This window comes from Gorilla gorilla, chromosome 5 (assembly GCF_029281585.2).
Source record: "Gorilla gorilla gorilla isolate KB3781 chromosome 5, NHGRI_mGorGor1-v2.1_pri, whole genome shotgun sequence".
In the NCBI taxonomy this organism is placed as follows: domain Eukaryota; kingdom Metazoa; phylum Chordata; class Mammalia; order Primates; family Hominidae; genus Gorilla; species Gorilla gorilla.
The window spans coordinates 87858358-87873731 of record NC_073229.2 but is presented as its reverse complement, the minus strand read 5'-3'; the positions used below and the strand labels follow the sequence as shown (position 1 = coordinate 87873731).

Sequence of the window (15374 nt, the reverse complement as noted above, 5' to 3'; positions counted from 1 at the left end):
TTGCAGGGAGGTGTGGAGGGAGAGGCGCGAGCAGGAACCGGGGCTGCCTGCGGCGCTTGCGGGCCAGCTGGAGTTCCGGGTCAGCTGGAGTTCCGGGTGGGCGTGGTCTTGGTGGCCCCGCACTCGGAGCAGCTGGCCAGCCCTGCTGGCACCTGGCAATGAGGGATTTAGCACCCGGGCCAGTGGCTGCGGAGGGTGTACTGGGTCCCCCAGCAGTGCCAGCCCACCGGTGCTGTGCTCGATTTCTCACCGAGCCTTAGCTGCCTTCCCGCGGGGCAGGGCTCGGGACCTGCAGCCCGCCATGCCTGAGCCTCCCACCCACTCCGTGGGCTCCTGTGCGGCCAGAGCCTTCCCAGCGAGCACCACCCCCTGCTCCACGGCGCCCAGTCCCATCGACCACCCAAGGGCTGAGGAATGCGAGCCCATGGCGCAGGACTGGCAGGCAGCTCCACCTGCAGCCCCGGTGCGGGATCCACTAGGTGAAGCCAGCTGGGCTCCTGAGTCTGGTGGGGAAGTGGAGAGTCTTTATATCTAGCTCAGGGATTGTAAACACACCAATCAGCACCCTGTGTCTAGCTCAAGGTTTGTGAGTGCACCAGTGGACACTCTGTATCTAGCTGCTCTGGTGGGGCCTTGGAGAACCTTTATGTCTAGCTGAGGGATTGTAAACACACCAATCAGCACCCTGTGTCTAGCTCAAGGTTTGTGAGTGCACCAGTGGACACTCTGTATCTAGCTGCTCTGGTGGGGCCTTGGAGAACCTTTATGTCTAGCTCAGGGATTGTAAATACACCAATCAGCACCCTGTGTTTAGCTCAAGGTTTGTGAGTGCACCAATCGACACTCTGTATCTAGCTGCTCTGGTGGGGCCTTGGAGAACCTGTGTGTCTAAACTCTGTATCTAACTAATCTAATGAGGATGTGGAGAACCTTTGTATCTAGCTCAGGGATTGTAAACGCACCAATCAGCACCCTGACAAAACAGGCCGCTCGGCTCTACCAATCAGCAGGATGTGGGTGGGGCCAGATAAGAGAATAAAAGCAGGCTGCCCGGGCCAGCATTGGCAACCCGCTGGGGTCCCCTTCCACAGTGTGGAAGCTTTGTTCTTTCACTCTGTGCAATAAATCTTGCTACTGCTCACTCTTCGGGTCCACGCTGCTTTTATGAGCTGTAACACTCACCGCGAAGATCTGCAGCTTCACTCCTGAGCCCAGCAAGACCAGGAGCCCACCGGGAGGAACGAACAACTCCAGACGCGCTACCTTAAGAGCTGTAACACTCACCGCGAAGGTCTGCAGCTTCACTCCTGAGCCAGCGAGACCACGAACCCACCAGAAAGAAGAAACTCCGAACACATCTGAACATCAGAAGGGACAGACTCCAGATGCGCCACCTTAAGAGCTGTAACACTCACCGCAAGGGTCCGCGACTTCATTCTTGAAGTCAGTGAGACCAAGAACCCACCAATTCCAGACACAGTACTATAGGAAAGAGATGAGCTTGGAAAATAATTCAATGGTTTTCATGCAAAAATATGATGGCATTGTTTAGAATTTTAGGGGTGTGTAGGGTTGAAACACATTTTTAACCACAAACATTAAAAAGCAAAATTGAGAAATGATTTGATCAGCAAAGGTCAATCAAAACTCAGATTCACAGTAAAGTCAAGTGTATGACTATCACACTCACTCTTAAAACTATACAGTAGTTTAAGATGATGCTCAGTCAATCCTTTCAGTTGAACAAATAGTGCAAGGAAATGAGACTGAAGGTGAGGCTGTTCTACAGATTCCTGGCAGGATCAAGGTACCCAAAATTAAACCTAAAGGGAGAGTCATATCATTAAAACAACAGTATGTTTTATAACCAGAAGTTATCACACACACACAAAAGACTTGAGTCTTTAAGGGGGTTATTCTGAAGCTCTCATCACAGGGTTAACAAGAATTCTGGACAGAAATATAGTTACAAGTATGCATTAGTCAGGCTGCAATTTGATTCACTTCCTTGTAACCAAAGTCAAAGTCACTAGATATCGACCATTTGCATGTCCATTGTTCTTCTAGGTAGGATATCTGAAGTTAGAATCATAAGACTTTTAAGAATCCTGAATTCCAGCAGAACAGCTGATGCCAACCTGAAAACCCCACATGAGAACTAAATCAGTGTGAGAATGCAGTTTCTTCTTCTCCCTGTCTCATGACTGCACCCTGCACTCTTCAACTAATCAACAATCTCCACACATCAGTCCACTCCAAAACCTTTAAAAACCCTACCCTCAAACTCCTCGAGAAGACAGCCTTCAGGTTTCCTCCTGTCTCTTTGTTTGGTGGCCCTACAATTAAACCTCCTTCTCTGCTGCAACCTGATGCCTTGGTGTATTGATTTGTCTTGTGCATAGGGCAATGGGCAATGAACCTTTTGAGGCTATAATTCCACTAAGTAATCCACCTCTCTGGACTAAAAAATAAAATGACCTCAATATTCTAAAGATGTAAAACAAGCCTATAAAAAAATCCTGCACAGCCTCCAGAAAAGACAAATTCTCAAATTCCCTCTTTAAGTGAAGACAAGAAGGATAATAGAAAGTTAGAGAACTCCCAAAGGTCAATCCCATGGATGATGGAGAACAAGGTACAGAACTGGATTGCTAATCCTAGGAAGTGAAATTAGGGTCTAATCAAGGAATACACTTCCAGTGTAAAAGCACCTCATAAATTCCACACAGCTGGATTTCAGAATTGCTGTTGACCAATGACCATTATATCTCCTGTTCTTCCCATGTCAAAATGGTCACTGTGGTTGTCTTGTGTCTGCTTCACTATGTAATATTTGGTAGGGGAAAGGGGATCATTGACACTTAGGTCAATAGGAATCACATCCAGACTTCATTTAGAGACTATCACATTACCTAGATTCATGGATTTTAGTTAGATACTAAGATTGCTTGGGACTTTGTGTTCCCCCCGCCTGGGGAAACAGGAGAAACAGGAGAAGTAAACAGTTACATCTTATGGAACATCTTCTCCATTAATATTTTCTTAATAGAGCATTTTTCTGCTTTTTCTATCCAAACTTAGTAGAACTTACATATTTCTCAATGTAAATATTTTGACCAATATCTAAAAAAATTTCAAAAACTCAATAGCAATATTTTAGCAAAAACGGTATATGTGAAAGTCTCAGGTTGCATAACAAATACATTTGACAGAACTTCTAAATCATATGCAGATATTTTGAAAACTTGCAGAGTATCAACAAAAGAAATATCATTTTTATATGAAGCACATCACAGTGTCATTGTCAGTTAAAATATTCTCTGTGACTTTGTACTTGTGTTGAACATTTTGCCACATTACTTTTTATATTTCTATAGTACTTGTCTAAAATAGTAAAACAAGTCCTCCAAACAATAAAGAAATTTGTATAAAAATTATTGAGAAAAGCTGTATCAATGGAAGAAAACTTATTGAATGCAAAAGAACTGCTTGTTAACAACCATATTAATTGTTTGGTAGTTAAGAACCAAAGATGTAAGCAATTTATATACTTAGGCAATAGTTCATAATGTGTATTCTTTAATGCATTTTAAAAAGTAATATACTGGTTGTAAATATTTGACTGATGTGTAACTCATTAGGAATATTTTTCATTTAAATTATTAAGAAATAGACTACTTGTTAGCATTTTCACACATAAACCTCTAATTCGCAGGAATAAATTACTGTGATTAATGGGAGACCCCTGTAAAAAAGAGGATCAACCAAGTTTTTGGTGACAATGAAGACAGATGTGACCATTATTTGTGCTGTTGAAAAATATCCTCATTCTCCAGCCCACCTTCTGGACACAAGGTAGTTGCACTTCCTGAATTATGTCTGGAGGATGGGGCTGGGTGGTGAATTTCAGTCCGTGAGGTGGGGTGGAAGAATGCACATCATTTCTGGACCAAAGTACTTAATCCACTATGATATCCTCCAGTGTGTTATTTCCTCCAGCTACTGTGAAAAGTAATATTAGCTTTGGTCCTTGAATGAGGATGGCATATACACCAGATGGGCTATAATGGACACCTAACATGAATGAAAAAAAAAAAAAATCCTGTGTTGTTTTCCCTCTTTGGGGCAAGTGGGAGGTGAGTTTTACTTGAAAAATCTAGTCTGATCTCTGTTTCTCTACAACTTCATTATGACTGAACAAGCGCAAATGCTGTCATCTCTACTCTGATTTACTATAACAGACTTATAATTGATTTTTCTCTTTCATGTTCATAATCTGCAAGTCTTCTTTCCATAGAGGGAGAATACATTTTTTAACATGCAAATAAGATTGTGTCAGCAGTTCTAATGTGCCTATGGATAATTCGAGTAGAGTATAAGTAAAATTTACTAGTAGGTGTTCCAGGAACTGTGAGGCCAAATTTTAGAAAGTCCATTATTATGGATGTTAGAGTTCCCAAGCATAAAAGAGAATAATGAATGGAAAGAAAGGTTATAATTCAGTTAGTGGCTAAAGTCACTGAATATTTACAATGTGGCAGACACTCTTTAGTTCTCACATCACTCTAATTCTCTTACAACTTCTCCTAGTTTATATATGAGGAAATTTAGTGACAGAAAGATTATGGTAAACAATATGTCTTAGGTAACACAATTGTTAATGTAACAGAAGTGGGATTCAGACTTGCCACAGAGCCTAACACTTTTAACTGCCAAAAACCAAAAAAAATCCTGAAAGTTCTATGGACAGAACCAATAAAAAGTAGGCAAAATGAGCTCATGAGGAGTTTATGAAAGTGCCTGTTACAATGCTGAATGCAAACCAACTGCATGCTTTGTACTTATATTCTTATCTGGATGCTTTATAGGTACCAGATTTTCTCTGCTCGTTCATCAGTAGACAGATGAATGTTCCTGATTTCCACTTGACAAGTTAATGCATTTTGGAAGTGTAAATACTCAAATAAAATTCAAAATCAATGTCTAATAAAATCTTTCTGAGCCTGGACTCCACCACCAGACAACGTATGCATGTAAGAAATCCGCACTTATACTCACTAACTCTATAAAGATAAAAATACAAATTTTCTTTTTATTCCTATAGTATAAAGAGCTCCCTTGGTGCGGGTGAGCATGTTATTATTCATGCTCTATCATATTCCAAATTTCATTTTATGCTACAGGTTAGCATATCAACTACTATCCTCATTTTCCATTGAAAGTTCAGTGTTGCTGTTTGTGTGGTTTTTGAGCAGAAGAAATATGCATTCTGAACAGTGTTATAAATGTATTAGTTATTCCTTAATAACTTATTATGCTACTCGGATGACTATAAGAACGTAATATATACCACTAGGTAAGTTATATTTTCTCAAGTAGAAACAAAGAATTGAAAAACTAGAAGATTATCTTATGATACCTAGTTTAACTTCCATGTTCCATAGGTGAAGAAATTGAGTCCCAAGTAAGTTAAATAATTTTCCCTGAATTTCAGAGGATACTAGTAAATAGGGATAAATTGAGGACCATAACTGAGGGCCCTTGAATCTGTGTTCCGTGTAGCTTATGTAATTAATAAAATAAAAGCCTCAATGTTACACAGCAAATATGTCTATCTACAGAAATTTATTAAATAGTATTTTTAATAGTAAATGAGAAGTCAAAAAGGTTGGCTCATATAAAGATACTATATAAAGTATTTTTCTTGCTACCACAACGTAATCATTGCATTGTTAGGGTTGTGTTTTCTCTGAACTATCTATCATAAGATTTATTTTTTGACTTTTGTATATCTAATGCTTTCTCACTTAGATCTTCTAGTAATTCACATCTGAGTTCACTTTGCTCTCACCACTTGTCTAAGAAGGGTTAGGCTACAATGGTAACACTTTACCTTCTTGCAGTGTGCTATATTTCATTTTGTAATTATATGAAAAGACATTGTAAAAAAGAGGAAAGAAAAGCTCAATGTATTTTACAGAATGCATTTTGTGCCAAGTCTGAAGTACCACATACTTGTGAATACCAGAGAGTTTTCAAAGCATTTTCATTTTATTTCACATTATTTCGTTTAATTCTCCCACTAATCTGTAGAGGTAGGCGAGGTAGGTTTTAATGTCTCTGTTTTATAGATGAGAAAACTTGGCATTGGAAGGATAAGTGACTTGCCCAAGTTCACACTGGTATTAAGTGGTGAAGCTGTCCATTATTCAGTGCTTCTCCCTCTACAGTTTACTGAGATAATCAGTGTTGCTTAATAGTAGCTGCCTAGAATACATCTACTATAATTATGAAATACCTACCCTCAAAGCCACAAACTGGCCCTTTTCCAATTTCTCACACTTTTATAGAGCAGGGGTCAGCAAACTAAAGCCCACAGATCAAATTGGAGTCCGTCCTACTTTTGTAAATAAAGTTTATTAAAACACAACCACAGTCATTCATTTACATATTGTCTATGGCTGTTTTCCCGCTGCAATGGCAAAGGTAAGTAGTTGGGAGAAAGGTCACATGGTCCCAAAGTCTTCAGTGCTCTTTGGCCTTTGCCTTGAATGTGTGCTGACCCCTGCTAGAGAATATGAAAAGCTAAAGTATACTTCCAGACTCTTGCAGCTATTCTTTCAGAAACTACAGAAATCTCTAGGTAATCTTTCCAGGAAATGTTTTTAAAATAAGCAGACTTGACTGGCTTGGCTCTTCTTTACTTTGTCCCTTTCCTATATTTGCTTCTTCCAACCTGTATTGTGAACAACACCTGGGATTGCAGTCGTTACTTTGTATACATGAAGAGACAAACATATGGACAAATGAGGACGCATAGAAAGAAAACAGAGTTAGGGTGCCTAATTACATTTCTGAGCAACCTCTTCAGCCCTGGACTTCGTGGATCTATAAAGAATTCTCTACATATTAAATACACTGTTAGTAGTGTTACTTGATTATAATTTTAAAAAATTATACTGGATTCATTCGAATGTCCTATCATTTACTGAGTCATAACAATAGTGTTAGCTTCCATGTTAAGGCCACTAAATATTGAATCACTTTAGGATTCAGCATTTTACTCCTTTATCTACACCCACTCCCTTAGCGATCTTATATAACCTCATGAATATACAGTGTTTATGTGATGATTAATCTTAATTCTATCACAAGGCCAGTCATCTATTCAGCTAGCTACTCAGCAACTCTACATGGAAGTTTATCCGTATTTCAAACTTGACTTCTGCAAAACCTGATCCTCTTGAAGATTTCCCCATTCCAGTTAATAGCAATTTAATGTTTCAACGCTTGAGCCAACAACTGTGGAGTCATCCTTGATTTCTCTCTGTCATCTACATTCCATATTTTTAGCAAACCTAGTCGTAACCCCATCAAAATATTTCCTGAGGCCCTGCAAGCTGAAGCTTAGTCCTTGTTATACAGGTGAGAAGAATATGTCAGATTGCCAGTGCCTTCCTCTTCTATAACTAAAAGTTCTTTGAGTCTAACATCTGGATAAATTGTGCCCAACATTAAACTTCATTTTTCTTCTGTCTCTATAGAAATGCCTCTTATTAAAAATCAATTTGCCTTCATCACAGACAGAAGCCTAGACCACCTGAGATGCCATCTCCTCATATTGGAAACAGCTGTTTAACTGAACTGATCTAGTTTCAGGACTAGTCTGCAGTTCATTTAAGTGCTGTGCTAAAACCGTTGGTGAGGATATCAACATCTTTGTCACATAAGCCTAGGAACACTAACTGGGAACCCCATGAGTAGATGCAGATAACTGCAAAGTGGTTTTATTTTTATTTCCCTTGTGCATAACCCATCTCAACCCCACAACTATGCCTCTTGTCAACAGGAAGAAGCTAGAGTGATCATCAGCCTTTTCCCATCTCTATAGCCAACACCTTAAGAGTAAGGTGCTATGGAACCCAAAGCAGGGTTTAAAACTACCTTTACAAATTATATCAGGGAGAAAATTATGACAGTAAAAGAGATCTGATTTAACCACCCCGCCCCATCTTGCCTTTCCCTTCAACATTCCTGAGCTTAGGCTAAGCTAACTTTGAGAGACATTTAGTTTATATGACTTTTATCTTATTTTGTTATTTTTATAGAGATGAGGTCTCCCTATATTGCCCAGGCTTGTATCAAACTCCTGGATTCAAGCAATCCTCCCACCTTGGCCTCCCAAAGTACAAGGATTACAGGCATGAGCCACAGCACCCATTCAATATAAAATTTAGTTTTAAATGATAATAGGCCTCCCCCAAAACTCAACCACCTTTGTAAATCTAATGAAACATTATCAGGCTAGGGGGAAGAGCTAAGGTGTGGTCTGATCACAAGATATGCAACATCACTATAGTATATTGCCCTTTTGAAATATTTGTTCAGGTTTTTTGCCTGTCTGACACCTGGACCTGATTGCTCCTATGGCTCCACATGGAAGCAACTCAGCTTAAGAGGATAGCTGTGCCCTCCTACAATTTCATCTCTGCCTGAACCAATCAGCAGCAAGTACCCATTACCTGGCCACCCCATCCCTTCCCTCAAACTGTCTTTGAAAAACTGCTAACCTAAAAGCCTGAGATGAGATTGATCTGAGTAACAACCCCATCTTCTGTGTAGTGTGGCAGGCCTTGTGTCAATTAAACTTTTCTTTAGTGCAATGCCATGGTCTTTATTTATGCAGCGGGCAGGAAGAACTGATGAAGCAATTATCCTTCTACTCTTGTCTTATTTGGTCTATTCTCTATACCTCAGTCAGAATGACCCAGTAAAACTGAAAAGAAGACAAGGTCTTTTCTCTGCTCAAAATTTTTCAATGATTTGCTGTCTTTCTTAAACAGAAGCCAAAATCTTTGACAACAACCTACAAAATGCTTTGCAGTCAGTCCCACTTCTTCCCCAACCCTATCTTGTTATTTCCATGACCTCAATTCATATTATAGCCTCTTTGATTCATTGTCCTCTGGCTACACTTTTTTGCTTGCTTGTCTTCCTGAACATGCCAAGCATTCTCCTGCCTGGAAGTCTACTCTGGTTATTCTCTTTGTTTGCATTGCTCTTCACCCAACTAGCTACATGGATATCTCTTCTCTTGCAAATTTCTGCTCAAATTTGATTACCTCAGTGAGCTCTTCCTTGACTATTCTGTATAAAACAGCCAACAATTAACCACTTCCCTTAAGATGACAGCAAGAGTGAGGAAAATAAAAATAAAAATAAATAAAAGCATAAAAGATTATCCACTTCTCTTTCCCATTAGTACTTCCTATATTCTCTAATCTTCCATTCTTTGTTTATTTCTATCATTAACGTTTTATTATGATATATAATTTATGTATTATAATATACACTACTCTTAAGTATTTGCTTTTTCTCCTTAACTCATGTCTTCTATGACACTATATACTTTACTTTTATTTATTTAGTTATTTTTGAGGCAGGATCTCAATTGTGTCACCCAGGCTGCAGTGCAGTGGTGTCATCACAGCTCATCAATGCAGCCTCAACCTCCCAGCCTCAAGCAATCCTCCCACCTCAGCCTCCTGAATAGCTGGGACTACCAGTTTACACCACCACAGTTGGATATGTTGTTTTTTAAAACAATTTTGTAGCGATGGCGTCCCCCTATGTTGTGCAGGCTGGTCTTTAAGTCCTGGGCTCAAGCGATCCTCCACCTCTGCGTCTAAGATTAAAGGCTAAGCTTAAAGGCATGAGCCAACACACTTGGTCACATTTATTTATTATTTACTATATGTCTTCCTGAATTTAATTTAAAAACGATAAAGGCAGAAATTTTGTTTGTTTTATTTGTAGAGAGCCCACAGATTTTTTAGTAAGTTTCTAGTGAAGAATTTAATATGCATTTTCTCATTTAATCCTCACATTAATGAGTTATTTCCTCCACAGAAAAAAGGAAAAAACTCAAATTTATTATATTTAAAATAATTGGCATTAGTCACATTGCTAGTAACTAGTGATAGAAGTGACGACCAGTGTGGAGCAGCTGCTGCAAGGATGCTGGTTGCACAGCGTGAGACATGGACAGGGTTGCATGTTCTGCAGAGCTGGTGGGAGCCAGGAGGAGGCGAGAGCCCAGACCCCTACTTAGTTGATGAGGCAGAAGCCCGTGCTCCCTGGCACAGCTGCAGCCACCCAGCTGTGGCTCTGGACTCCAGCATCACTGCACTCTTGGGGGCCCAGGAAGCTCCTTGCCATTGCAGGCTTGAAAGTACCTGCTCCTGCTCCCTGGCCTCTCCCCACTTCCAGCACCCACTCTGGCATGGAGCAAAGTTGTGACCAAGCCTGGGCACTGTTGCAACTCTACCAAGTGTGCGGGCACTCAGGACAGCGCTGACACACCAGCTCCCTGCTGCCTCAGCCTCCTCCAGACTTTGGGCACCAACAAGCACAGGAGGGAGGCTGGCGGGCGGGGTGGGTGGTGAGAGCAGCTCAGCATGGGCCTGCAGCACCCCTCAACACAAACAGCCTGGGCACTGGGGACAGCATGTTGATGGTGGCAAGAGGCAGACAGGCCCTTGGGTGGAAAGGGGTGCATCCCAGGTGAAACCCCACCTTCAAGGCAGGGATGGCCTGAAGCCTGGGGGCCGGGTTGTCAGATCCAGCTGGAGTCCACTACGCAGAGTGAGAACTTACGGTGCTTTTTTTCGGGCCTGCCAATAACAGCCCATGGACAAATAAGCGCATATTTCCTCCCTTCTGAGCCCACTGAAACCCTGGACTCAGCCAGACTCGGACATATGTCGGGACTACCAGCTGTGAGAAGGAACTACCCACTTCAGGTCTCCTGGAGTGATAAGGATGACCTGTCTGCAGAAAGGAGCGATCCACTAGGGGTCTCCTCTGAGCTGTTCTGTTGCTCAATAAAGCTCCTCTCCACCTTGCTCACCCTCCAGTTGTCCGCATACCTCATTTTTTTAAGAGGCAGGACAAGAAGTCAAGACCAACTGAATGGTGGGAATGAAACAGCTGTAACACAAACAGGGCTGAAACTCCCCCCGATCGCCATGCTGTGGGCGATGAAAAGGAGAGAAGAGCTGAAGAGGCCCTTTGGGGACGCCAGACCTAAGGGCTCCCCGAGCCAGGGCCGTGACATCCTCTTTGGGGCTCTGTGGTTCCTGGCGTCTCGAAGCTTCTGGGTGCCACCGCAGTCCCCTCATCCAGACACAGGTGCCCACAGTGGAAGCTGCTTGTGGTACATCTGATCCAGCCACAGCCTTACACAGAGCCCGCACCTGTGCCGGTGCCTGGAGCTGCCCACCGCACTGCAGCAGCCAGCATGCCTGGCTGTGCGCAGTGGGTGGACCCCACGCTCACTTTCTCACATATCCCTTGCCACTCCGTGCCTGGCTTACCCTTGGCCGGCGTGGGATCCTAGCCGGTGGTGCAAGCCAAGCACAGCCTGGCAGGCTGACTGGGCAGAACGAGCCAGTGGGCCCAAGCAAAACTCAGGCAAACGCGCCACTGGCCACAGAGGTTTCCAGCTGGAAAAGCAACACCCTGAGGAACTCAAGACAGCAGTGTTGCCAAGATTTTAATTTAGAAATTGTGAAGTCACACAATACCCTCTTAATTACCATGCTCTATATTCTCCTAGCTGCTCTGTAGAAAAAAGTTCAGACAAAACAAATAGTAACATGATTGAAATGGAGATTGGCAGGATACTAGAACAAGCAGATAGCAAGCCACTTCAGAACGATATCCTCTTAGTTGCCAAATCTAAGAGAAAAAGCAAATAAGCTCATAATAAAATACAGAGAAGAAAAAAGCTGAGAATGTATGATAAGATAATATCAATATGAGAAAATACTACATTTAAAACTAGTTGTCAGTAGGAGTAGAGAAAGGAAGAGAATAGAACTCTATTAAGTCAAGTTTCAGGAAGAATTTTCCAGTCTGAAAAAATAAGAAAAGTTATTAGGGAAGTAATAAAGGGTCACTTCTAGAAGAATAAGAACCTGTATATGTTTATCCATTAACTCAAAAAAAATTATTCAACCCTTTCATCTTGAAAGAGAAAGAGATGCATTTAATAATGGATTATTTAAATGCATCTCTTTCTCTTTCCAAGGCCCAAATAATGTTATGACAAAGTAACACCAACAATGTGAAAACCCATAGAATTGTGACTACAAAAACTGAGATATTTCAGCACACTTTTAGTGGATCTAAAGTGAATTTAAGAGGTAGGAACCATTTAGTAGAGCCAAAAACGATAAAACCTGAAATTCTCTAGAGTAGGATGTTAATGAATGGTGAAAGATTCTGAATAAGGAAGCAAAAATTGCCATGGAAAGCAGGGAATGAGGCAAGATTATAAAAACACAGAACCTGTTTTTTCCTCAGGACTCTTATCCTTACCTCAAGTACACAGGTTCCGTTGCTGTTTGAGATCAGTGTTTTATTTGCTAAATAAATATGGAGCAGAAGATCCAGACTTGACTCCCCGGGTGTAAGAGAAGAGTGAGGCACAAAGCTGGAAAAAAAGAAATAAGAAAAATTATTTTATCTTTCAGTTTCTTCTCATCATCCCTAAGCTCTCCCACATCTTATGGAGGGATATAACCCCCTCCTTTCAGATTAGCCAGTATCCTGCCTTTAGCTATAGTCCTACATTTATTGCCTGAGTAATTACTGAGAGAAATAAGATGGTAATTAACTTTCAAAATGGGCAGTATAGCTGTAACAAAGTCTTTGAAAGCAATTGACATACAAACATTCTACAAATAAAAGTAAGCGTAAGCTCAAATAATACAATAGTACATTATTTATAGAATAATGCTTTTCCCATTCCATTGTATTTTAAACCTATGAACCCAAATGCCATACTGGAAAGAAATGTTAGGGAAATGTCAGCAGTAATTCAGTGGGTCCATGAAAGGGCTTCAACTTGGCAGGAAACCTCTAAAATTATATGCAGGATCATATTTGTATTTTCATAGTGATGGTTTTCATGAGAGTATCTCTAAATGAATTTCAAAAATAATTCTTTCATTAAAAAGAGTTTTTTTTCCTTTAGGAAACTTTTTAATACATAGGCTATCCGTGAAATATGTATATGTCTTCAGTTGCCATTGAAAGCAAGATCAGCTACTCCTCTGTCTGAAAAGTATTTTACTTCATCTTCATTTTTGAAGGGTATTTTCAAGGCATATAGAATTCAAGGTTAGGAGTTTTGCTGTTATTGTTCTTTCTGTGTTGTTCTGGGTTTTTATTGGGCATGTTGAGAATATCATTTTACTGTTTTCTGACTTTTATTGCTGCTATTGACAAGTCACCTTTCAACTTAATATTTTCTCTTGGGCCATTTTTTAAGATTTTTTTATGGTGTATTTGATGAGGTACAGTTTCATTATAATGTTTCTAGTTGTGGATTTATTTTTATTTCTTTTTTCCTGAAATTACTTAGGATCCTTGACTCTACGGATTTCTGTCATTGACCATTTCTGAAAAATTATCAGCCACAATTTTTTTTTTTACCCTTGGCCGGTAAAATTTATTATCTGTGCCCTATTTCTTTTTTTCTCTTCTTAGGACTTCAGTGGAAATAATGTTACATTTTCTCACTCTGTCCTGTATATACTTTATTCTCTTCCTGTATTTTCCTTTTATTTCTTTGTCTCCCATGCTTGTGGTGTTTTTTACAGTGTAAACTTAGCTTAGCTAGAAATATGTTTTCCATATGTGCTTCCCTATATGCTTCCAGGTTATAGTGGGCCAAAATAGAAGTTTGTACATGATTTGGAAAGTGGAGAGGAAGCAACAGCCATAACCTCTGTTGGTTGTTTTGGTGTTAGGCTGTAAGAACCAGAAGCATCAACGCTCAGAGAAGCAAATTCAAAATTAACCATACTCTTCCCAACTCTGCATTTGTAATATTCACCTGCTAGCCCTATTGACCAAGAGTGACCTCAGGCCTACTCCATCTCAGATGCAAAGGCAATACCCTGACACAGATGTCTCCACTAGTTCTCCTTAATGGTCCCATTCTGCAAGTCAGCCATGCCTGGTTTCTGAGATCTCTGGCAAGTTCTAATTTGTCCACCCATACTGGTTCTTCAGAGAGGAGGAGAGCAAATTTTTCTGATCCTCTAACTCACCCATTCTGACCCTTACTTACCCAGTGTCTTGTGTAGTTGTCTAAAGTTTTAGTGCTATAATAAATGTCCTATTCTGTATTACTTACAGTGGTAGTGCTCACATGGTTGAACTTTGTCTGTACTGCGTACTGTTTTACTGCACTCTTTTTAAGAACACTAACTTCACATCCTTGTATATAATTAGCTATGAGGTCTATGCAATGAATTTTTAATTTATTAAATTTTGGAGATCTTTATGTTCTTTATATCCTTTTTTACATCTGTAGCATCACATTTTATTTCCTTGTTTCTGTTGATGTCCTTAACTTTTGTCTTTGACTTCTTTAAGTTAAAAAGCTTAAGAGTTTCTTCTGCCTTGACCTCCTGGGCTCTAGTGGTCTTTCTGGCCTGGAATTAGTCATCTCACAGAGTAATCCACGAAAAGATTTAGAAACAACTGAGCTCAAACCAAAGCTTGGACCAGTTCCTAAGTAATAAATAAGTTCTCCTTGTTTAACATCACACTAGATTGTAAAGTCCTTATAAAAAATAGATTTGCTTATTTTATCCATAACTGAATATATAGGGCCTCGAGGAGTTCTGAGTATCTGAGAGGTACTCAATACATATTTGTTGAATGAAAGCATGGCCAAAAAAGGATAAATTATTTTGTGCTCTCCCTGATGATTTCAATAGGATGTACTTCTGGGTCTATTTATTTTGTTGTTTGTGTTTCGGTGGGTACATGCTTTTGGTGTGTTTTTACTTTATGTACCTGGCTATCTTTGATCGAGCTAAGCATTACACATAATTAATTGTATAATTAAGCATAATTAAGCACTGCATAATTATTTGTAGGAATAATTAGAGGACTGAGATGAAGGAAAAGCCTTCATCCAGAGAGGATTTCTGTTTGTTTCAGTCAATGGGGGCATTACTTGTCCTCAGTCACATTCAACAATTTGAAAACGTTAGATTACTGAAGCCTCCAGACTTTTAAAATTGGGCTACAATTCTTCAAGAAAGCCAGTCATTTTATTTTTTTTATTCACCTTTGTCCCAAAGGTGTATTTATTAGGTAGCAACTTATTGTGGGACACTTACCTGTTAGACTCTTCATTTTGTTCTATATTTTTTAACTATAGAAATGTCAATACAAATATTCACATTTATGTAACTAACAAATACTTCTATTAGTTCTAGTTTTCCCTTTGATTTCAGTCTAATAATTATTTCTTTTCTTACAAGACCTGCAGTGATTTTAATAAGATATTT

General features: G+C 40.0%; 1 protein-coding gene across 1 annotated transcript in view; it reads right to left on the bottom strand.

Moving 5' to 3' along the window:
- Nucleotides 1-12496, bottom strand: part of LOC115933063 (protein eyes shut homolog) — a 300672-nt gene extending 288176 nt beyond the window's left edge. Inside the window, exon 1 of the mRNA XM_055389787.2 lies at nucleotides 12382-12496. The gene's annotated coding sequence lies outside the window, so the exon portion shown is untranslated. The remainder of the gene's footprint in view (nucleotides 1-12381) is intronic.
- Nucleotides 12497-15374: the final 2878 nt, after the last annotated feature.